This window comes from Symphalangus syndactylus, chromosome 16 (genome assembly GCF_028878055.3).
Source record: "Symphalangus syndactylus isolate Jambi chromosome 16, NHGRI_mSymSyn1-v2.1_pri, whole genome shotgun sequence".
NCBI lineage: Eukaryota > Metazoa > Chordata > Mammalia > Primates > Hylobatidae > Symphalangus > Symphalangus syndactylus.
Genome location: NC_072438.2, coordinates 78810717 through 78836523, shown reverse-complemented (window position 1 = coordinate 78836523; position 25807 = coordinate 78810717). Strand labels below are relative to the sequence as shown.

Genomic DNA, 25807 nt, shown 5'->3' with positions numbered 1-25807 from the left:
TTCTATGAAGCCAGCCTCAGCTTGCAGAAAAAATGCCCTCTTTATCATGAAAACTCCAGGAGAATTTACTTGTTGCAACTCTCATAGGGCTACTTTAAAAAAAACTCTGAATAACTAGAGTAATGATGAGAAGTCTAGGCCTGTCTTCATCTAGAGATGAATTAGAGGATTGATGATCAGGTTTTTATAAAATTCAATCTGAGCTAAAGAATGTGACCAAAATTAGATTTTAAACTCTTCCCAACGTGTTGTCATTTGTGACATCACATTTAACTCAAACATCATCTTCCGTGAGTTCTCTAATCTCACTACTTAAATCCAATCCCACTATTATGCCCTCCTTTTCAATGTCTCCTGGTCAGTTTCATTAGGAGTCAAAAGATTATGTGCCTTTCATTGAAATATATTCAATACAGATAGCTTTTCATTGAAGCGAGATTTGATCTATGTCAGTGGCAACTTCCAACAGCTATGACACAGGTGTCAAGCAAAACTTGAATTTTATATGTCAGCATGATCGTCAGATTGAAGGTTTGACTAAAGCGTGTGAGTGTGTGTAGGGTATGTGTGTACACTTATACTCCTCCTCGGATAAATTTTCATTTAATGGGTCTAGGACACACAAAAATCATGTGTCTAAAGTTTCAGTAATTTCCAAATAATTACAAATGGCTATCATATGTCTAATAGTAACTATTCACTACCCCCACATCCCTCAGGTTCAACAGTTAGGCAATCCTTCCGTTTGTTATCACATATTTTGAGCAAAATTTTTCCATAGTATTTGCACTGTCCTGCTGTGCTGTAATCTTTGGTTTATTGTCCACTTTCCCACGGAACAGAGTTTTTTGTGGTCAGAGCCTATATTATTTATTTCTATAGTTTTGAAACTACAATTTAATCTGACATATATATGTTAAACAAAGTTTAATAGACGTATTTAGTTTGCTCTATATTTGTTTAGGTATTAGTTTGCTAATTATGGTATGAAGAGAGAGAGGAGAGTAACATTTAGAGATTTATTTTGGAATCAAATTTTAATCTGTAAAGATCTTAGTATCTGTCCTTTATTTATAGTATCGTGAATTTTGTTGTTGTTGTTAAAAAGAGAGAAACCATGATGTGCATTTACCCTGTACAACATTTAGTAGAGCCATCAGGAATCAGGCATTGGGGATTTCACACTGAAACTGTGTTATTTTCTTTTCTTACTCAGGAGGGAGCTCAAATATGGCATGCTACCTCTGTGGATATTTAATCACCAGTTATGCTTTCTTTACATCTTCAGAGTAAAACTTCTTTCCTTAAACATTTTAGCCCAATTATAAAACTTAACTGACACTTCTCAACATAGATGAGTAGTATTACTAAACCATGAAAATATCCTAAAATATGTCCATCATTGTCTTCTTTTTCTACCTCAAATTTCGCTGCCTCAGATTGCTTGCTGAACATCTCTCAGTTTATCTATCTCACCAACTAATTGCAAACATATAAAAAGAAAAAAAAAAAACAGTACTTTTCCACCCAGATCAGGTGTGTTTCTTCTCTCTTAGCAATGTCTCTGATGTCTCTTATTGTCAATCTTGACCCCCTCTCAGGCCAAACACACCCACCCCCACACGTCAATTATTCTGGCTTGAAGCCACCTCTTGAGTGACCTTTACATCTCCCAATCCTTGGTCATCCCTCTTCTTTCCAAATAGTTGCCAAGCACCTCCTCTACGGATGAAAATTGTTATAATCACTTTTTACTTCATTGCCCTTGACAGTGTTCTTGCTCACAACCTACACAACCTAGTTATTTCATTAAAATATTGAATTAATAGATGTTAATTCTGAAGAAATTAGGCAATTTACTTGAAAATTCAATGCAGCAAAAGGCTTTCCTTTTCTATTATATAGTTGTAATTACTTAGCATCTAGGATTTTACTGTAAGACACTTTTCAAGTTCTCTACATTTAAAATAATAACAGTAACTATATTAATAATTCAAATATCATCATCGTTGACTGTAAAATGCCTTAGTATCTGTGATTTCCTTTTCCTTTTCTGTTTTGTTGGCAGAAATCACATTAATAAGAACCAACATGGAATCTCAACACGTAATACAGATGAACACAAAGAAACACGGATAGATTGAGGCAGAAAATGCAGAGACTATGAATCTTCTTGGATCCACATGAAGGTACCTCCTGAGAGCTCACTGAAAACATTAGGGCCCTGCAGAGTGTGCTTCAGATAATATTGTTGTAAATAAATGACATTTTCCTGAAACACTTGTGAGCAAGCTATAAAGTGCTAAGACAACATATAGAAACTATTTAGAAAACTAGGTCCAAAACAGTTGATTCTTATTATTTGTGGTAGTTATGTTCTATAAATTACCCACGAACACTGAATTAGCAAATACCAAACCTTTGCTCCTGGGAGAAACATGGGGCTAGGTTCCTGAGAGCATCTGGTCACATTTTCATCAACCAGTCAATATGTAATGTTGTTTTATGTGTATGCCTGTTTAAAGATGCCTTATTTAATCTATGTTGTTGACTAACTAACATTGAACTCACAACCAACAGCACTATAACTCATGACCAAATGAAGCTTATCTAACACACATATTTTCTTTGGAAGACACATCACAGGCTTCTTGCACTTAGGAAATCTAGACAGCACTTCAGTACTGTTTAGGGGCCATTTTAAACTGTGAAATTGCCAACAAAAATGAAAAAAAAAAAAGAGCATGGCACTAAGGAGACTAAGACACTTGTTTACAGCATGAGAGGTGAGATAAAAACACAGAGCATGGCCTTATTAGATCTCAGCTAAAAACATGTGCATCGGATGACTCAAAATTTTCACTGATTTGCACATGTCCTCGGATGATGGAGAAGGCATCATGAGTATTGATTTGGGGTTCTAAATATATTTCACTGTGAGCCAAATTTGCAAACAAGCAGTCTATGAATAACGAGAATAGACTGTAATCACTTTAATGTGTCAGGAACGAAAGACAGCATGTTTGATGCGGATGTATCTTCAATGTTGATTACACCTTAATGCAATATTATTCAGCTCCTTAAAAGAATGCAAAGAGAGACATTTGCAGCAGAAGTACAAATGACTTCATGCATGCTCACCTAGAAACTTTTTTCTCTAAGTAATATTGTTTAATTATATAGAATTAAATATATTCTTTTGAAAATATGAGAAATACAAAAAAACGTGATAACCTGCAATTTCAGCAATTAGAAAATCAGTGATAAAAAGTTTATTCTACTTGCTCATTTCAGGATATTACAAAAATTGGATACTTTTTTCACTAAATTTTATGGGCTGAACATTTTTCTGAAACTTAAGAACTTAAAGACAGAATTTTTGGTAACTAAATAATGGTTACCTAATAAGAATGAACTATACGTTTAACCAGTAAACTATCTTTAGGTATTTAAATGCTTCCTCCATTTTGGTATTTCATAGAACCATGATGAGCAATCTTGAACTCAGATGTTTACTGTAGTATGTCTTTGGGATACACAGGAGGATTTACACTCATATCAATCAAAGTCCCATCAGTAAAACAAAGCATATTCCAGGTGGTGCAACAGAGAGCATTTAAAAAGATAAACAACTTACAAATCTACTCTCAAGAACAGGTTTGAAAGACAAATGGGGTAATGAGGCAACTCCGAAATTAGCAAAAGCTTGAAGCTGATATGCTCAACTCAGGTTTAAAGGACAAAATAGGAGATAGCCATATTATCAGCCAAGAATTAGAGCTGGCTTCTGGGTGGCAGCTGGGATCACAGCCTGGGCAAAATGATGATTTGAAACTACAGAGACTTCTGGCCAGAGATAGAAGTAGAAACACTCTCACTACTTTCTTTGTCTGTCTGAAATCTCCCATCAGTGTTTCTCCTTGGTTCAACCTATTCTGAGTCAAGCGGGGATAATTACAGAGGAATAGATCTGCAAGAAAACAGGTGAGTGACTTCACACCCCTTCAAAGGGTGTGGACTATCTGGAGGATTTTGGTGCTGTTATGGAGTTGTTTAAAAGAGATGTTATAGGAAATGAAATTCCTTAAGTAGGGCATAAGAAAGCTCATTTCTCCATACACTTACAATACTTGTATTATAAATATTATTTTGCAATTTAGTTTTCAAATTGGTGGGCAGAACAATCTCATATCTATTTTCATATTTTTTGGTAATTACTAATATGGTTTAATGCTTTCTCTACTTTTCTCAGACTATTATATCTCCCAGAAAAGTCTTTTTAGGTCTCTTTATATAAGTCCTAAAAATTTCTTATTAAATCTGTTCTTAGATTGCTGTTGTGAGTAGGAAATTGTCTTTCTCTATTTTCTAGAGAGTATTATTTTTTAATTATACATTTATTTTGAAATAAAAATCAGATCTTTATAAAAATTATAAAATATTTAAAATAACTTATAATTTCTGTACTTAAATTCACATATTTTTCTGTATTTTGCTAATACTTTGTCTGTTTATTAATCTTTTCTGAAAAAGATGGTAAGTTGTAGATATCATGCACTACCATCTTAAATACTTGTGCATACATTTCCTAAAAAAAGGACATTATCTTACATAACCACAAAGCAATGATCAAGTTTAGAAAACTTATCGTTGTTAAAAGTTATTATCCATATTAAAATCATGCTCACTTTTTGCAGTGCTTTCCTTTATGGCATCCCCTGCTTTGCTTTCCTAGTCAGGCTCATGCATTTGTATTATTGTCATGTTTTTCAGGACATTAATGTTTATGAAGTAAAGAGGCCCACTGTTGTAGAATGTTCCTCAATTTGAATTTATTTCATTGTTTTTCATGATTAGAATTTTGTTTTATTTTATTTTGTTTTAATTTTGAAAAACTCTCACACTTAACATAAATATCCAAATATTATACAAATAACATTTTTCCTGAATAGAGGATAAGTTGTCAACATGATGTCCCTTCACCACTGAAGTACTTAAGGTATAATTTCTATAACAAAAACATTCCCCTATAGAACAACACTGTAAACATCAAAATTAAGAAATTAACATGACTACATCTCTACCAATGTTATAGAGTGAACTACGTTCACCCAAAATTTATAATGTAAAGCCCTAACCCTCAATGTGACTGTATTTAGAAATAGAGCCTTTAGGGAGATAATTAAGCTTCAATGAATGAAAAGGGTGTGGAACTAATCAAATAGAATTGGTGTTTTTAACAGAGGAAGGGACACCAGGAGTGCCTGTTGATAGAGGAAAGGCCCTTTGAGGCACAGGGAGAAAGTGTCTGTCAACAAGCCAGGAAAAGGGATCTTACCGGAAACTAACATCGTGGCAGCTTGGTCTTCTAGCCTCCGAAACTGTGAGAAAATAAATTTCTGTGTTTAAGCCACTCAGGTATTCTGTTTTGGCAGTCCAGGCAGAGTAATGCAACCACTTAATCTTCAGATCTATTTAAGCATTGGTACTTGTAATTTGTAATTACAGAAGATGGATTCAAATCAGAATCACCTATTACATATTTTTAGGTTTCTGTCTGGAATAATTCCTCAATCTCTCCTCGACTTTCAGGATCTTGACTCTTTTGAGGGTTAGTGACCAGACGTTTTGTAGACATTCCCTTATTTGGGCTTGTCTAATTTCCATACAATCAAATTCAAGAAAAATGAAGCTATGATTTCAGTGTATTCTACGAAGTAACACATTCAAATATGTCCTCTTTTTGGTGATGTGCACTTCACTTGATTAGAGATGTATTTGTAAGGCTTCAAGCTTTTACTTTATTTATTTATTTATGTAAGTGGTCTTATCAATTTACTCAATTGATTGTAATTGGTAACTATCATTAGTTATTTTGCTGCTCATATTGTCCCAGATTTGGCAGACAGTGGGAACACCTTTGAGCCGGGTTTTGTGTCTTTTGGTATGTCCCCATCATTCTTTGAGCACTTAATTACCTTATGGCTCAAGATGATGTTCTGTTCTCATCTTATACTTTCTGTATCTGTTAGGGCTCTTCAGAGAAATAGGCATAGCTGAATGACCAGGATACATTCTGAGAAATACATTATTAGGCAAATTTGTTGTTGTGCAAACATCACAGAATGTGCTTACACAAACCAAATGGTATAGCCTATCACTCACTAGGATATATGGTATAGTCTATTGCTCTTAGGCTACAAACTGGTACAGCATGTTACCATACTGAATACTGTAGGCAACTGGAACACAGTGATATTTGTATATCTAAACACAGAAATGGTGCAATAAAAATATGGTATTATAATCTTATGGGACCACCATGATATATGCAATTCATTATTGACCAAAACATATTTGTCATATGATAATAAATAGAAAACAGAAGAAAAACTATACACAGTTACCCCTCTGTATATGAAGGGGATTGGTTACAGATATCCCACTCAGATGTATACTGAAATCCATGCATACTCAAGTCCTGCAGTCAGCCCATTGGATCCACATATGTGAAAATTTCTTTCTCCATATAGATGGGTTTTGCATCCTAAGAATACAGTCTACATACAATTGGAAAAAAAAATCTGCTTATAAGTGGAGGCTTACAGTTCAAGCCTGTCTTTTTCAAAGGTCACCTATATATATGTTCACTTGACCCTTGAACAATGTGGGGGTTAGGGGTGCACAGATAAAAATTTGCACATAACTTTTGATTCTCCGAAAACTTAACTACTGACAGCCTACTGTTGACCAGAAGTCTTAATGATAACATAATTAGTTGATTAACATATAGTTCCTATGTTATATTTATTATATACTGCATTATTACAATAAATTAAGAAAATTGTAAGGAAGTGAATATATATATTTACTGTTTTTTTTTTTTTTTTTGAGACAGAGTCTTGCTCTGTTGCCCAGGCTGGAGTGCAGTGGCACAATCTTGGTTCACTGCAAGCTCTGCCTCCTGGGTTCATGCTATTCTCCTGCCTCAGCCTCCCCAGTAGCTGGGACTATAGGCGCCCGCCACCATGCCCAGCTAATTTTTTGTATTTTTAGTAGAGAACGGGTTTCACCATGTTAGCCAGGATGGTCTAGATCTCCTGACCTCATGATCCACCCGCCTTGGCCTCCCAAAGTGCTGGGATTACAGGCGTGAGCCACCACGCCTGGCTATATTTACTATTTTTAAGTGGAAGTGGATCATCATAAAATTCTTCATCCTGATCATTAAGTTCAGTAAGCTTATGTAGAAGAGGAGGGTGAGGAGGGCTGCGCCTTACTGTCTCAGGAGTGGTAGTGGTGGAAGAGGTGGAAACGGAGGAGAGGCAGGAGAAGCAGGAACATTTTTTGAAAATACTTCATAATTTCTGTCTGAGATTTTGGCTTTTTTATTTCTCTAAAAATACTTCTATACAGTTCTGTACAGTACCAATTATTCTTCCACCATTTCCTTTAGTTTCAGTGACTGTATCATAGAAGGATCCATGACATAAAAGAAGTCAAAAGCAGTTTTGAATAGTCAGAAACCTTACGTTAGATTGTCTAATGTGAATTTGTTTTCTGGCATTGCTTCTCTTATGTCCCCTTTCTCATCCTCTGGCACTGGCTTAGAAGCAATCACCTCCATCAAATTGCCTTCTGTCAATTATTTTGCTGTGATGTCTATTAACTCTTTAGTTTCTCTAAGATTCATATCTTGAAACCCTTCATTACCAACCTTTTTTGCCTTACCTACAGTCTATTTCATGATTTTCTTGATTGTCTCTGTTATAAGTCCTGTGAATTCATGCACAATATCTGAACATAGTTTTCTTCAGCAGGAATTTATTGTTTCAGCCCTGATGGATTTCACGGCTTTTTCTATAAAACCAAATTATATGTTCAATTATGTAATCTTTCCAGAATTGTATGGTGTTCTGTCTCTCAGGGTTCTCTTCCACAGTATTGACAATATTTTCCATAGAATTCTGTATTTAGTGAGTCTGAGAGGTCCTTACGACCTCCTGATCGAGAGGCTAGATTGGAGACTTTGTGTTTGGGGGCATGTAGACCACTTTGATTCTTTGGTGTTGAACTCATGGAGTTCTGGGTAACCAGAAGCATAGTCAAATACCAAAGTAACTTTAAAAGATCATCCCTTACTGGCAAGGTACTTCAGTTCAGAAAAAGGATTCTGATTGTGCAGGCCTTCTTGTTATACGACCAAAAATCTGGCAGCTGGTGTTGATCTTTTCCCTTCAAGACTTGAGGATTAGCACATTTGTAGACGAGGGCAGTCCTAATCATGAACCTGACTGCATTTGCAAAAAACAGTGCAGTTAGCCTATCCCTTCCTGCCTTAAATTCTGGTGTTTGCATCTCTTTATTAATATATGTCCTTGTTGGAATTTTTTTTTCCTAATAGGGCACTTTTGTTTGCATTTAAAATTGGTTCAGGTAGATATCCTGACAGTTTTTCAGCCAAACCTCTTGACATCTATATTGACATACCAAAACTCTTTCTAAAATTATCAAACCATCCTTTGCTGGCATTAAATTCTCTAGCTTTAGATCCTTTACTTTCCTGTTGCTTTAAGTTGTCATTTATTGACTGCTTTTCCTTGAATTATATGAGAGTCTATAGGTTTGCCTTTCTTACAGCAATCTTTTACTTACATAAAAGCTGCATTTTCAATAAGAGATAAAAAGGTATTTCACAAAAAGTGCATGATTTTTGTGCCTGCTGGCATAGCTGCAGCACCTCTTCATATATTTTTTTTTCTTTTCATAAATAATGGTCCTTATGCTGGATTCATTTATCATGAAATGATGGGCAACCACAGATGCAAACCTCTGTCTATGATACACATCATGCAATTTGACTTTTTCTTGTAACTTTGTGACTTTTCTCTGCTTCTTGAGAGCACTTCCAGCATCAGTAATGGCACTTCGTATGAGTCCCATGGTGTTAGTCAAGGTTTATTGAATTGCATGAAACATGATGAAAAGTATGGAAGAACCATGAGAAATCACTTTTTTTTTTTCTGTGAAGCACAGTTTATTGGAGAGAGGAACTGCTCATGCAGAGATAATTAACATCTTCTAGAACTTTATGCAAGACTATAGAGGGTTGGGGAGGGGGTTCAGATTGTCAGATCTACATTGAGCTCAACTTAATAGCAATAGGAGGTGGCTACAAAATTATTAAAACAGTACAGTATGTACTACAATTAATTTTATGCAGTTACAATTTAATACTGCATCTTTACTTTGGTTTACATTCCTCTTGACCTCAAAAGGCACCATGTATGTTCTGTTTGTGTATGTAACTTTTGATACACTTTAAGTTTTTATAATTAGTTTTTTAAATAATCACTTTATAATTATTTTTTATAATACACTTTGTTTTTATAATCAATTTATATATATTTTATAGTAGTAAATAATAAAATAGACTATTGTCTACATATATTTTATGGATTCATGGCATACCTAACATTTAAATTGTTTTTATATATTTCTAGGGTATGCCACTTACAAGTTTTAAAAAATTGTTGCAAATTCCAAGCATATATATATATAGAACCTGAAGTTAAACCTGTGTTGTTCAAGGGTCAACTGTATATATTAGCTTGTGCTATTCTGGGGGTTGGCAAGTCTGAAATTGATAGGGCAAGCCAGCAGGCTGTAAACTCAGGTAGGATTTTTATGTTATAATCTTGAGGCAGAACTCCTTCTTTGGGAAATCTCAGTTTTTGCTCTTAAGGCTCTTAAACTTATTTTAAAAGTTAGCCACATCTATAAAATGCCTTCACAGCAACATTCAAATTAGTATTTTTTCTAATTGGTCCTCATTGCCTAGCCAAGTTGACATAAAATTAACTATCACATTTTCTTTGTTTCTTCTGCAACATTGAGAAACCTGGCTGCATTTTCTTTGATATAATCATTTCTTTGATCACTTCCTTGTTGTATGTTTTCATCTTCCATTGCTGCCACTCCCCCTCTGCATGCAAATGCCTTTATCACTCTACCTGGCTTCTGATACCCCATGCAGGGTTTCCCTCCATCACAGAAAGACTCCTCACACTACTCAAGCACTGACACCTTCTTCCAGACTGCCCTACAATGCTAACACCTTCCTAACCCTGTTAAGTTTCCGTTATAATGCACAAGACTACCTCTCCATGTTGCCCAGATTCACCAGTGTGGAGTACCATTGGAGAGACTGAATATATACACGGACAGGGACCAGGCTATATGATAATAGAACTCTCACCTATAATCTCTGTAGCAACCAACCCAGGAAGTCAAGCCACAGTCTCTGCAGCAACCGGTTCAGAATGGTTAGTACTTGGTCAGTGACCACCAGTTTTCTTATGTTTTTCCCCCTGCTTCCACCTCATGATCAACTAGGGCAAACCAAATCTTCTCCACAAACCAATCCCATAAGGCACCTTGCTTCTAGTTAGCCCACCTCCAACTTCCCCATGCCAACAACTTCCAATCAGAACATACCTGGAGGTTTTTAACTGTTCACTCTAAAGCTTTCCCACTCCCTTCCTCTGAGTCTGTATCAAATGAAGATGATGATAGCCAACTTCCTTTCTCTAGCAAGTTTCAAATAAATAGCGTCTGTTTGTTCTGATTTGCATTGCCTTTGTTCATTTCCCCAGCTTCCCCAAAAGTTCCACTGTGACAGAACTCCAGCCTTCTCCCAGGGTGAGTAGCCATGGAGACCCATCATGCGTCATGGTTTGTTGAATCTGCACTGACATGGTACGATAGCAACAGGTTTGAAGTCCATGCTTTTCATTGTGGTTCTTGGCTCAATTTGGTGCTCTGGTTTTGTTATTCGTCCTTTCATTTTTTTTTTTTTTTGGCATGACTTTTCATCCTTTTGTTACCCTTTCTTGTGCTTCTGTTTGTGTGGCGCTGTCTGAAAATGATGTGTGTTAGAATAAGGGAATCACAGCATAGAACACAGGCATGGGCCCTAAAGACCTGTTGTTGAAGCTTCACGGTGGGCTTACCACCCAGAGTTTGTTTTTCTCCCCAGACTTGGGTCAGTTTGAACACAACACCACCATAGGGCACTGTGTAAATTCCTTTTGCTGCTTTAACAAGTCATAACAAATTTGGTGGCTTAAATTCTTTTACAGTTCTGGTGGCCAGAAATCCAAACTGAGTTTCACTGTGCCAAAATTAAGATTTCAGCAGGACTGTGTTCTTTCTGGGAGCTGTAGAGGAAGGTACATTTCTTTGTCTTTTCCAGCTTCTAAAAGCTAGCTGCATTCCCTGGCTTGTGGCCCATTCCACCATTTTTAAAGGTAGCAATGTACCACTTCAAATCTCACTCTAATTCTGATGCTTCTGACTCTCTTTCCCTTTTTAGGGACTACTCTGATTGCATTTAGGCATCCTGGATAATATCAAACAATCTCTTCATCTCAAGATCATTGACATAATCACATCTGTAAAGTCCCTATTGCCATGTAAGGTAATATAGTCACAGGTTCCAGACACTAGGATGTGGATGTCTTTGGTGAGCCATTATTCTGACTGGCAGTCAGTAATAAAACTGAATGAGTTTCTTCTTCTTATTTGATCTCTTTTTAAAAATCTTATTATTTTTATACTTTAAGTTTTAGAGTACATATGCACAACGTGCAGGTTTGTTACCTATGTATACATGTGCCATGTTGGTGTGCTGCACCCATTAACTCCTCATTTAGCATTAGGTATATCTCCTAATGCTATCCCTCCCACCTCCCCTAACCCCACAACAGGCCCCGGCGTGTGATGTTCCCCTTCCTGTGTCCATGTTTTCTCATTGTTCAATTCCCACCTATAAGTGAGAACATGCGGTGTTTGGTTTTTTGTCTTTGCGATAGTTTGCTGAGAATGATGGTTTCCAGCTTCATTCATGTCCCTACAAAGGACATGAACTCATCATTTTTTATGGCTTTGATGCTGAGTTCCTTCTGGTTTTCTTCTTGTTGAGGAGATAGAGGGTGGGGGAGGGGATTTGGATTGTCAGATCTGCTTTGAGAGGTGGCCAGTTGTCAGACTGGAGGCCCAAGATGAAAAGTGTACAAGCATCACTTTGATTGACCGTTGTTAATTCTCATGGAATCATATAATTCTAAATCTAAATCTAATTCTAAATCACCTCCTTCAGGGAAAAACTCCTTGAGTGCACTCTTTTTGCAATACTAATTCTTACACTCATCTCTCTAAATGGCACAACTTCACCAAGGATGATTTTGGGCTTCAATAGCCAACTCTAGGATCATTGGACTGGAATCAAATTATTCGTTTAAAATTATCATAGAAAAGAAAGGAAGACAAATTTCTAGGACTCAATGGTGAGCATTTATTTTATTGGTATGCTATGACCACCAAACACAATTCTGATTAAAACTTTGCCACCAAAAAATATTTATTGGCCAAAAATTAGTGGGCAAATTGACAGACTTCCACAACTAAAAAGAGACTTATATGTTTTTAGTAAATCCTTCCCTTTGTTGTCCTCCAGTTAACACCCCTATATTCAGCTCTCCTCTACCTGTTTGGCTTCCGAGCTCTCCCCACACCACCTCTCTTGACTCCTCCCTCCTCTTCTCCTTGTTCAAATATGCCTGCTTGTCCCCAACAACTCTCCTAAGACTTCCAAAATGTCAATTGTCCCCAAAGATCCATCTATCCCAAAATAAGATGTGCAAGTAACTGTTAAACTTAAATTTTGGATTCAAGCTGAGTTCTGATGTAATATAAGGATAACCTCTTACTTTGTTTAGAGAGGAGGCAAATGGTGCAGAATGATTTCATTTTCTTTCGCTGAGCCTTAGGAGAAACTTTCAAAGCATTAATCACAATTTTGCTAAAATGCAGTTTATTATTTAGAACACAACTTTTCTGAGGAGGGAAAATAACTCTCCTGTGAAAACTAGATACTATCTAAACTTATCAGAGACTCCTCACAAAATTGAATATTTCAGAAAATAGATGCCATTTTTTTTCTTGGTCTTTGATACTTTTTTGTCAGTTGGCAAAACATTGCAGGTGACTTATATTCTGTTCTCAGACATCTATTCTGTTCCCAAGCCACCAAAAAGTTGCCTTCCCATAACATCTTCCTAAATGATATGATTTGGTTCTGTGTCCCCACCCAAATCTCATGTTCAATTGCAATCCTCAGTGTTGGTGGTGGGGCCTGGTAGGAGATGATTAGATCATGGGGATGGGTCTTTCATGAATGATTTAACACCATCCCTTTGGTGCTGTTCTCGTGATAGAATTCTCACAAGATCTGATTATTTAAAAGTGTGTAGCACCTCTCCCATCTCTTTCTCTTCCTCCTACTCTGGCCATGTAAGACGTGTCTGCTTCTCTTTTGCCTTCTACCAAGATTGTAAGTTTCCTGAGACCTCTCCAGAAGCAGAAGCCACTATGCTTTCTGTACAGCCTGCAGAACCATGAGCCAATTAAACCTCTTTTCTTTATAAATTACACAGTCTCAGGTATTTCTTTGTAGCATTGCAAGGATGGACTAATACATTAAATAAGCTAATTATGATCTTCAGTGAGAAGGTTTTATCTGTTGGAAGAGGCATTAGAAGAAAACTATTTTTGAATCTTAGTGGAAGAGACTTTATCAGGTATTGTTGATGGATATGGCAGTGAACCTTTGAGGAACTTTTCATATTTCACAACTAAACTAGAATTCAGAATTCCACACAATTAGGATATCAATCCAAAAGTTGACCTCAGTTGAGGATTCACAGGGATCATGTAGAAGCCACCAATCTTTGGTGGTAGATAGCTGACCAGAGACCATTGGAGTAAGCTGAAAACCTTCAGTAGTGAGCAGGTTCCAATCCAGACATCATAACAAGATCCCTGTCCAATTCCTGTTTTGTTTTTCATTGCTTGCTTATAACCACTCTTCTTTTGTTTTTAAAAAATTCTGTACACTCTGGTCCATTTGTCCATTCAAAAAGGCCACTTTTCTGTTTTCTTTTCTCTTTGTTGTTATCATTAGGTCAGAAAATACTCATTCTAAAGCCATTCTTAGGTTATACCAAAGACCAGTCATTGCCCTTAATCTTATTGACTTCTGGACATGCCGTGCATACGTATAACTTCATAATAGAAACTTCTGGGCAATTCCAATTGCATCAAACAAAACCATAGGGAATTACAGCCAATGGTGTTTCCACTTGCACCTCCGTGAACAAATGACCTAAAACAAATTAACCCCTGACATTTCTAGTGTCTTGTCTCTTAGAAAAAATATAAATCATTGCAATCTATTGATCAGGCACCAATAAATTCTACACTTGAACTCAACAATCTTCCGAGGATGAGGGACAAATTACTTACCACCTGGAAAAAATTAATAAAATATTTAATCTTCCTAATGCAAGGCCTTGGAGCCAACCTTGTGTACAGAACAACTCCTTTTGTTCCTGGATCTCCATGCTCATACCAGATACTACTTCCTTGGCAAGCAGGATGCATCATTCTGCTTATAACAGGACCTCATACACCTCAGGCACTTTAGGAATAACACCTCATGCAGTTTAGAAGTTTTAGAGTTTTCTGTACACAGAGACACGTATTCTATAAATCAGCAAGACTGGAAATTCTGACTCAGATATGAGCTCAAAAACAAGCCTACTCTTGATTAATCAGACATTCTACCTGGAGGAGTTATTGATTCATTGTTTATACATACTAATAATCAGAGCCATGTCCCAAGGACAGAAGACTGCAAGAAACTTGTCACTAACTCTGGAAGAAATTATTAATGACACTACCTCTGCCTTAAATGGAATACAAATCAGTCTCAAGTCATGGGCACAGTAATGATGGACAATGCATTCCTCTAGACACTTTTTGGTAGTGATGGTAGTATCTATGCAGTTGCTAATAATTCTTGCTGTACTTGCATCAATGAAAAAGACATAGGAGAACAGCCTATATATACATACATTGCCTTAAGAAGAAAGCAACTTGATTCTCTCAGTTTTATCCTCAGGGATTATGCAATATAATGTTTTGGCCTGGATTGAGCAACTGGGTTTCTCATTTCAAAGTATTTGAAGGATTCCTACCCAGATGTCTCCCTTTTCTACGTCAGTCTCTGATTTACCTCACTGAACTGATCACCACAGCCTGCCTCAGCCTCTAGCACCTATTCCAGGGAATCACTTCTACATGGGCATTCTTATCAACATCCTTGGGCCTCAACATCTAGCTCTGGGCTGCTGTGGCCTTTCTTCACACTTGACTTAGTCCTATCTACTAGCTTTAGAATGGAGTTGTTTAGGACGGGAAGGAAAGAGAAGATACTAAAGAAGAGAAAAGAGGCTGGACGCGATGGCTCACGCCTGTAATCCCAGCACTTTGGGAGGCCGAGGCGGGCAGATCACGAGGTTAGGAGATCGAGACCATCCTGGCTAACACGGTGAAACCCCATCTCTACTAAAAATACAAAAAATTAGCCTGGCAAGGTGGCGGGCGCCTGTAGTCCCAGCTACTCGGGAGGCTGAGGCAGGAGAATGGCGTGAACCCGGGAGGCGGAGCTTGCAGTGAGCCGAGATCGCGCCACTGCACTCCAGCCTGGGCGACAGCGAGATTCTGTCTCAAAAAAAAAAAAAAAAGAGAAGAGGAAAGAAAAGAGCCAAATTATTCCTTTATACAGAGAACACATATATGTGTGATATGGTGACTTTCTCATTGCAACCCAACCGATACATTTTTGAAACTGAAGTGAGTTCTTTTTACTCTAGTCTTGTCATCAGCTTTCCTAAGAGCCTTAGAAAATGTCTCTGAACCCTATTGCCCTGCCCCTAATTTTTCAAGATTATGCGTGAGTACCCAGTATCTCTGTGAGTACCCAGAATGTCTCAGAGGAATTTCTGGAAGCTTTCCTACTCTCTCTCTCTTGCCTTAGAGAGCAGAAAGCCTGGAATGCGTAGAAGGCACTTCTCTCAGCTCTCCGTTCTTCAGCCTTTGGTTACTAAAAACCCGAAGTGCCTTGAATAGTTACCTCTCAAGTGTCCTGATGTGCTCCACCCCCGCCACCCACTCACTGGCCTATATCCTATGTTGTTAGTGAAGTTGCATAGGAAAGAGTAGATGGGTAAGTGAATATTCACTACACTGATAAAGCGTCTCAGAAATTTCATCTATCCCACCAGTTCATATGCAGCCAGCACACATGTCATCATTGCATGTTCGTAAATGGTGTGACTAGTTTTTTTGTATCACCAAATATAGTTGATAACTCCCCCTCCCGCAACTCTACCAGGAAAGAAGGCTCCTTTTTCCTATGAAGAATTTGTCACTGGCTAGAGTTTAGTTTATTTGTGGTTTTTCACACCTTTCTTTCTTTGACACATTTAACAAAAACATCATTTCATAATTTACTACAATTGGATTGGTGATTAGAATTAGAGCAACAATCTCTTATATTGTCTATCACCTACATAGAAAAGGAAGCCCTGATTCTTTTTTCTTATTTGCTTGTTCTTAACTAGTAAATGGATTTGTAATCATTTGTCAAATTTAGATATGTTTGACAGATTCCCATCCCTAATGTCCAGCACAGCATTACAAAGATACTGGCATTTTTTTGCACAGTAACCAAGTTGATTCTCTACTGCCCTGTGAGGAAATGTATTCACCACAGCCTTGGGCTTTTGTCCTTTATGGTCAAACACCATTTATCTTACACACTATTCTTCAAGCATTTTCTATTCAAACTACATTTCTTTATGTCCTATAAAAGCATTTACACCATTGTCTAAAATGTTCTTTATCCTAATATTACATGCTTAAAATCTTTCATTCAGGAACCAATTTATATATAACCTTGTGTGTGTGTGTGTGTGTGTGTGTGTGTGTGTATACGTTCTGGAAGCAAGATATGTTTATACAGTTACATATACAAATATTTATATATAACATATTTTTATATAACTATATATAAATGCACATATATAAACATATTTGTATATATGTTTATATATGTGCATATATTTATATACACGTAACTTGCTTTTCAAAAAGTATTACATTTATGTTTATCAGCTTTTTCTTTTTCTTACTAGACTTTATATTTATTAGTGGGAAACCATATCCATTTCTTTTTTTTAAGACAGAGTCTCGCTCTTGTCACCCACGCTGGAGTGCAGTGGCACGATCTCAGCTCACCACAACCTCCATCTCCCGGGTTCAAACTATTCTCCTGCCTCAGGCTCCTGAGTATCTGGGATTACAGGCACCCACCACCACGCCTGGCTAATTTTTGTACTTTTAGTAGAGACAGGGTTTCGCCATGTTGCCCAGGCTGTTCTCAAACTCCTGACCTCAGGCGATCTGCCTGCTTCAGCCTCCACAAAGTGCTGGGATTACAGGCATGAGCCACCACACCTGGCCATCATTTCTATTTTTCTATCTTCAACTGTATTATTTATACTGTATTGTTAAAACAATTCTGAATACCATGAAATAAAGGATATATGGATAAACCTTTTTATTGTTCTGTTATCAACAGTCCACTCTCTGTCACTTATTTAATATCTGTTTACTACATATATATGTGTGTATACATATGATTACACATATATATATTTGTTTCCTGTCCACTTTTTATTATATTTCCATCAAGAATGAATGATGCTTTATTTCATTTATATGTGTTCAGAATGTGAATTATAGCTAATATTTTATATACAGCAGAAGGTAAAATAATAGTCATTATTCACTAGTAAATGGATTTGTAATGGATTTAAATGGATTTTGGTGTATAACTTAAGCAAAAATTTGTGAAGCTGTTCATTATATTTATCTATCTAAAGTTATAAGGAACGTAAAGAATATTACCTAAAAATTAATTATTTTTAACACAAGCATACAGATTTTTATTAATTTTGAAGCTTAATAGATCCAAATTATTTACATGTCCTTTATATTTTATGTGTACATAAATATGCTACATCTACTGAAAATCTATTTGTAAAATAAGAAATAGCACCACATGTTGTTGGAGAATCAATGCCTTGGCCAGTAAAGAATGCTTTCCAGCTGGCTGTGGTGGCTCAAGCCTTTAATCACAGCACGTTGGGAGGCCGAGGTGGGCAGATCACCTGAAGTCAGGAGTTTGAGACCAGCTTTGCCAACATAGTGAAACCCCGTCTCTACTAAATAACAGAAATTAGCCGGGTGTGGTGGTGAGTGCCTGTAATCCCAGCTACTCTGGAGGCTGAGACAGGAGAATCGCTTGAACCTGGAAAGTGGAGATTGAAGTCAGCCGAGATTGAGATCGCGCCACTGCACTCCAGCTTGGGTGACAGAGCGATACTCTGTATCCAAACAAAACAACAACCACAAAAAAATACTTTCCTTACGTAATAGAAAATATTTACTATGAATATAATGATAAATAGACAAATCATAAGGGCAAATTTGACGTAACATTATTAAAGTAAATTATTCGTGTTTTCTAAACTGTATTTTGGGGTTACAATTTGCATATTACTTCAACTTTTCGTTTCATTTCAACATTTCATAGACAACCATATCTATAGCTAACTCTCAACTGCGTGCACCAATAAACATAAAAGAAAGCAGTTACAGGCAACAATGTTCATTTCAAGAAATTCTATATAGTTTTGCGACACAAATCTAAAAATACAACATTTTATAAACAAACACCAAAACAGAACCAACGTCTGTCTTTACCTGTTGATATCTCTTCAAATGTCAAGTCCCATTTGAAATATTCATGTAGTAGAGATTACTACATTTATGGCTTCAAGAGATGACTGGACGTTTTATTTCTGCAAAGTAAAGCCTTTCTAATATGTGAGATTATTACATCTCATTAAGATGTATGTTAGTGAGATATTTCTTTTAGTTCAATTTGGCTAGTGTACATAACTTTGTAATGAATATTCTTCATATAAATTGTTGTCTACATTTTGTATTGCAGATTATATCCAAAGAATATATACCTAGAAGTGAAATTATATTTTTAAAACTTGAAGCTCCTTTAAATATTCTTGATAAATTTTTCAAAATTTCTCTGGAGAAAAGATGCATTGATTCATACTTCTAACAATATCTGTAGAAGTATTAAAGTTCTCTAGGAATAGTCATTTTTTATCATTAGTAATTATCAATTATTATTGTAGATTTGCTAAAAATTAGTCTCATAATATATTTGGAAAATTAAAAATTTTAGATGATATCATGACTATTTTTTAAATTTACAGAACTTTTGCACATCTAGCTTTATAAATTAGATATTTCTGTTTTTCAATTTTTCTAACAGATTTTCTTATTTTACTTAACACCCCTTCAGGAGGAACAGAAAATATGCTGGTTTAAATAATTAAAATTTTTTTTGCTACAATGGAATTTCAATATTTTGACTAAAATAACTTCCTGTCACCTCCCCAGTCTAGCCTCTTGCACACTGCATGCTCTAAAAGAGATAACGAGACAAGTCAGCAGAAGCAAGCTTTTATCTGTGCTTTATAGTTTGCAAATTACATATCATATAGCTTAATGCCTTTTGTCAGAAATACTTTCATACTCAGAGAGTTGCTGATGATGTTGATTTTGCTGCTATTTCTTGAGAGAAACAGCAAAGAAAGCCTTAACCTTAAGTACTTACAATAAGTTTTCTTACTCTTGAACAGACCCCAAACCAGGCGCCTTTTTCTTTAGAGGTGCTTTTACATTAAGTGATGAATACTTATCTTTTTTAGATCCTCTCAAACTGACTTCCTCTCAGCATGAATTTGCTCAATTCTTTGTTGTTTGTTGGTATTATACAGTAGCCTTAGTTGACTTGATTTGAAACAGTTATCTTATTGTAATCTTATAGTTCCAGGTACACTAAGAATTGCCCGATTACTTTGATACCCAGTTTGGTCTCTAATATTTCATGAAAAAATAAAATGATTGACTAGTTTATAAATTATCATTAAGTAAAAAATAAGGCCGGGCGCGGTGGCTCACGCTTGTAATCCCAGCACTTTGGGAGGCCGAGGCGGGCGGATCACGAGGTCAGGAGATCGAGACCACAGTGAAACCCCGTCTCTACTAAAAAATACAAAAAAAAATTAGCCGGGTGTGGTGGCGGGCGCCTGTAGTCCCAGCTACTCGGAGAGGCTGAGGCAGGAGAATGGCGTTAACCCGGGAGGCGGAGCTTGCAGTGAGCCGAGATTGCGCCACTGCACTCCAGCCTGGGCGAAAGAGCGAGACTCCGTCTCAAAAAAAAAAAAAATAAATAAAAATAAATAAATAAATAAATAAATAAATAAAATAAAATGAAGATACATAAATTAGAACAACTAGGATGATACATAACATAACCTTGGTCTTTTCAGTTAAAAATTAAAACATACACTGGTTTTCTATTTGAACACACCATCTCAACCCAACCAGTCCTACATTTAACCATTTAGTAGCATAAAAATTTTCCTCTTACCTGTTGTATAGTCTGTAAGCCAAGAATGCTTTTTATGTTTTAAGCCATTTTGGGGGAAAAAGAAGAATATGTGATGTAGCGTGTATATGACCTGTAAAGCCGAAAACCTTTACTAATCTGACCTTTTATGGAAAAAGTTTTCAACCTTGTTATAGAAGTTCTGTGTGGCTTCTAATCTATTCATAACGGTATTGTAACTTCATGATTCAAGTCCCTCCATCTCTGCACCGAATATGAACCTGTAATAAATAAAATATTAGCAAAGACATTTAAAGAGACTTTCTTAAATTTAAATCATACACTAATATAGTCCTGAAACAATGACAAAACAATCTGAAGAGAGACTGTCTAAGCAAAGGCAGTCAAAGTCTTAGCTTCTGCAGGTTGTAAGGAAACTACTGTAAGTGAGCCTTTGGACTACAAGCAGAAGAATGGTTTGATATCAAAGGAGAGCACAATGTGGCCAGGCGCAGTGGCTCATGCCTGTAAACCCATCACAGCACTTTGGGAGGCCGAGGTGGGTGGATCACCCGAGGTCAGGACTTCGAGACCAGCCTGGTCAACATGGTGAACCCCCATCTCTACTAAAAATACAAAAATTAGTCGGGCATGGTGGCAGATGCCTGTAATCCCAGCTACTGGGGAGGTTGAGGCAGGAGAATCATTTGAACCCCTGAGAAGGGGTTGCAGTGAGCTGAAGTCGGGGCATTGCACTCCAGCCTGGGTGACAAGAGCAAAACTCAGCCTCAAAAAAAAAAAAAAAAAAAGGACAGTGTACCCTAAAATGCAGCTCAAAAAAATATATCCTCTGTCTACTGCCTACAACTGTGGATGGGTAAATCTCCATAACTAGGTAGATGAGAGAAAATGGGCAGAAACTCATTGCAAAAGTGGGCTAGGGTGCCATCTTATTCAGTGCCTAAGAGTTAAATAGGAAATATCTTAATAATTTGCTGGGATAAAAAGGCAGAGCCAAAAATATAATGCCAACTTGTAATTTCATAGTCTTAGATAGAAAAACACTAGACAGTCAGAATTAATATAAAGGCAGAGATTAAAAATAAATAAATAAAAATTCTAATGAAGATGAATAGAATGAAAAATTTCAACACATTTTAAAACAATGCATGCTAAAAGAGCACTTAAAAGAATACAAATGATTAAGTCTTAATGAAATAAAAATAAAGCATTCTAAAAGACTTTTAAATAAGTCCATTGAAGACCTTCAAACTCATAACACTGTGAATACTGAGAACAATTAAGGATTATGAACCAAAAGGAAGAAATGATATGATAAAATCAATTTTAAAAGGAAAACAACTAAAATAATCTGGAATCAAAAGTAAATATATAGAAAAATAAGCTCAATATATGAGATGCAATCTAATTTGAAAACAGTAGGGAGGTGAATTAATTTATTGAAAGATGGTTTTGAGAAATTATATCATAATGTTGTCCAAAGCAACAAAGATAAATATTTGAAGAAACTAGTAGTAACAGGCATAACAGGCATGGAGAAGAAATGACAAAGTCACATCATAGGAAATTGAGATGAATCTATCAATAGATGGAATATTTGAAAGAAATGTTTTATGAAATGATGACTGAAAAATATTTCAGAACTGAATAAATATTTGACACGTAACAACTGAAGAAGGCATCAAATACAAAATATTGTAAATGCATGAGTTACTGAATCCATAAATTAAAAAAACAAGAAATCTATCAAACAATGAGACTCTCATTGAGAGTCTATTGTAGGCGTTAGAATATACATCATATGGAAGCCCGTTAAGAAATGTATGCAATTCATGCTTTTGCATATAGTTTGGGCCTATTGCTATAGACCAGCTAGGACAGGGGTCAAGAAAAGAATCTGGAACTCAATTGTGAAAAAGCAAGAAAAAAACTGGATAAACAATGTCCTATGAAGATAAGCCATATTCCATATCTGCCTTTTACTATCTCCAGCCATAATGATGCAGCTGACCATAGGAAAGTCTGGCATTCTTTCCCATGGAACTTCACATACATGAACACTTGACCCAAACCATGGGGAGATTCAGGAGCTACTCAGGACCTGGGTGCTGCTCAGGCCAAACAGGTGAACTGGCAGATATGTAACTACACAGAGCCTAGTGCCCTAACATAACTTTAATACAAAAAGAATTGAAGGAAAAGGAAAAAAGAAAAGAAAAGATTCTTTCCTTACTGCCTTCCAAATCCCATGGAAATTTATCTTGTAACTAATCTAACTTGGTACAACAAAGGTAAGGGGGTTCTGGAAAATGTAGTTCCAGCTTATCTGGGTTGACATAGTAAAACTTACTATCTTGTATACGTAGAAAGTTTAAAGTTAAACTGCAGGATGTCAGATATCTTAAGATTTTGCAAAGATATGTGATAAATAATCTAACAATGTATGAATATTATACTGGTAGCAAAGTCATCATTATAAACAAATGATGTCAGTAGGTAATGGAATTACATCTTCATGATGGTGAAAATTTATTCAACTGGAATCTCATACTCAGTAAAACTATAAGGAGTAAATCAATCATGAAATAAAAGTGTTTCTAGGTACTAAAATCCAAAGAGTTTACCACTTATGTACCTTTTCTGAAAGAATGAATCGCCACGTATATTTAATGTGCACAATTTGATGAATTTGGACATATGCAAATACTTATTATACCATTACCACAATCAAGGTAATAGACATATCCAACACCTCCAAAACTTTCCTTCTGTCTCACTGTTTTGTTTTTGTTTGTTTGTTTGTTTTTAATGTGTGGTAAGAGTACTTAAAGTGAGACTTATCTTCTAATACATTTTGGAATGCACAATTCAGTGTTGTTTACTACAGACATTATGTTGTGGAGAAGATCTCTAGAACATCTTCATCTAGCATCACTGAAACTTTAAGAAGAAAGGAACTTGAAACAGTCCAGAATGGGGAGTTAGTATAGAAAAAAGCAAATGCAGCTTGGAAATAGATAATTGCGGCCAGGTGTGGTGGCTCATGCCTGTAATCCCATCACCTTGGGAGGCCGAGGCAGGCGGATCATGAGGTCAGGAGTTTGAGACCAGCCTGGCCAACACAGTGAAAACCCGTCTCTACTAAAAATACAAAAAATTAATTGAGTGTGGTGGCAGGCGCCTTTAACCCCAGCTAATTGGGAGGCTGAGGCAGGAGAATAGTTTGAGCACGGGCGGTGGAGACTGCAGTAAGCCGAGATCTTGCCACTGCACTCCAGCCCAGGCAACAGTGCAAGACTCCATCTCAAAAAAAAAAAAAAAAGAAATATATAATAATTGCTATTGTATCAGCTTGATAGAGGCAGGAGAAGTACTGACCTAGGACACAGGGAACATATTAGTTTTGGGTTTGAATTTCTGTTCTAAAAAACATATATATATATATATATATATATATATATATATATATATGACACTTATTAAAAAAAGTACAAGTAGAAATAAGTTGGAATAGAAGAGTAATTAATAACCTTGCTGTTAATTCACTTTATACATATATGTTTTTATTTATATTATCCAACAAAATTTAGCTATATTTGTTGTCTCTTTTAAGCACAATTTTTGCAATAAATATACTAAAGTCAGCAGAAAATTCTCTGTATATTTGATAAATACAGTTGTTTATAAAATTGTCTGGAATATATTTTGATGAACTGTTAAATGTGTGAAGGAAGTATTAAAGGAGAACAAGGAAAGGTATAATCAATTATATTCTAATAAGCAATCTTGCACAGAAATTAAAAATTGCTGTTGAGGTTCAGAGAAGAACTGATAATAGGAATTGTTGCATTAGAAATGAGGCTTGAAGAATGGTTGTTTTTATTTCCGATAAAGACCAAAGGAGAAGGTCTGGTAGCGTGTCATCTGGGAAACTATTGTAAACCCAAATGTATCTGAGACAAGTCTCAATCAATATAGACATTTATTTTTTAATGACATGCCAATGACACAGCCTCAGGAGGTCCTGAGAACATGTGCCCAAGTTGGTTGGGTTATAGCTTGATTTTATGCATTTTAGGAGGACAGAAGTTATACACAGACATCAATCAATACATGTAAACTGTACAATGGTTTGGTCCAGGAAGTGGCGGATTGGTGGGAGGGGCTTCCAGGTAATAGGTGGATTCAAAGATTTTCTGATTGGCAATTGTTGAAAGAGTTAAGTTATTATCTGAAGACCTGGAATCAATAGAAATAAATGTCTGGTTTGAGATAAAAAGTTGTGGAGACCAAGGCTCTTATTATGCAGATGAAGCTTCCAGGTAGCAAGCTTCAGAGAGAATACGTGGTAAATATTTCTTATGGGACTTAAAAAGGTGCAAGACTCTTGGTTAGCCTCTCCTGATTCAGAAAAAGACCTGGAAATGGAAGGGGATTCTCTACAGAATGTAGATTTCCACCACAAGAGACAGTGTTGCAGGGGCATTTAAAAATACATCAAAGAAGTTAGTTTCAGGATAAAATAGTTCAATTTCTTTCAGAGCCTGCAATCTGTCATTTTGTGACATATTTTATTGCTATTAGGTTGGTGCAAACGTAATTGCGGTTTTTGCAATTACTTTCAATGGCAAAAATTGAAATTACTTTTGCACCAACCTATTGCCCCAAGAGTCAGTTTGGTCAGTCTTAGGATCTCTGTTTTAATGTCGATGACTGTCATATTTGCCTGAATTCCAAAGGAAGGACAGTATAATGAGACATGTTCAACCCCTACTTCCCATCATGGCCTGAACCAGTGTTTCAGCTTTAGTTTGGAATGACCTTGGCCTGGGGGCGGGGTGTCCAATCAATCAGTTGGGGTCTTAGAATCTTATTTTTGGTTTACACTATATTTAATAGAATTCCTTTCTTTGCCTCTTTCAGGCTAGCCAACAATACAAAACAATTTTGTAATCTCTTGGTAGGGTGCATATTTTTCTCCACTGTGAAGGACCTGGTTTCTCCAGGACATCCACACCACCCAGGTATAGCCCATGTGTAGGCAAGAGTCCATCCTTGTGGGTTCTGGCTCATGCTGATGTGTCCCAGCTTCACTTTGTTGTCTCCCACTTTACATCTTATCTCTGCTTACTAACAGCCTGTCCTGTGGACTCTGTCAAAGCAAAAATTACACTGGACAGTTAAACGGGAAAGGAAGGTTTCATTCAAGGCAAGAGCTGGAGGAAAGAGGAGACTGTGGGCCATCTGTGCTTGTTAACAGGCTTTATCCAGTGGAAAAGTGAACTTTCTTCTCTTTTCAGTACAGGAGGTAATATTACAACGTGGGACAAGGCACCGAGC

At 36.5% G+C, this 25807-nt stretch overlaps 2 long non-coding RNA genes across 2 annotated transcripts in view; one reads left to right on the top strand and one right to left on the bottom strand.

The window, feature by feature from the left end:
• LOC134732760 (uncharacterized) overlaps window positions 1-10672 on the bottom strand; it is a 61040-nt gene extending 50368 nt beyond the window's left edge. The window contains exon 1 of the long non-coding RNA XR_010116245.1: window positions 10498-10672. This is a non-coding gene — a long non-coding RNA (uncharacterized lncRNA). The remainder of the gene's footprint in view (window positions 1-10497) is intronic.
• Window positions 392-25807, top strand: LOC129464840 (uncharacterized). Its single transcript, XR_008651773.1, has 3 exons — window positions 392-531; window positions 2069-2189; window positions 25768-25807. It is a non-coding gene; the product is annotated as an uncharacterized lncRNA (long non-coding RNA).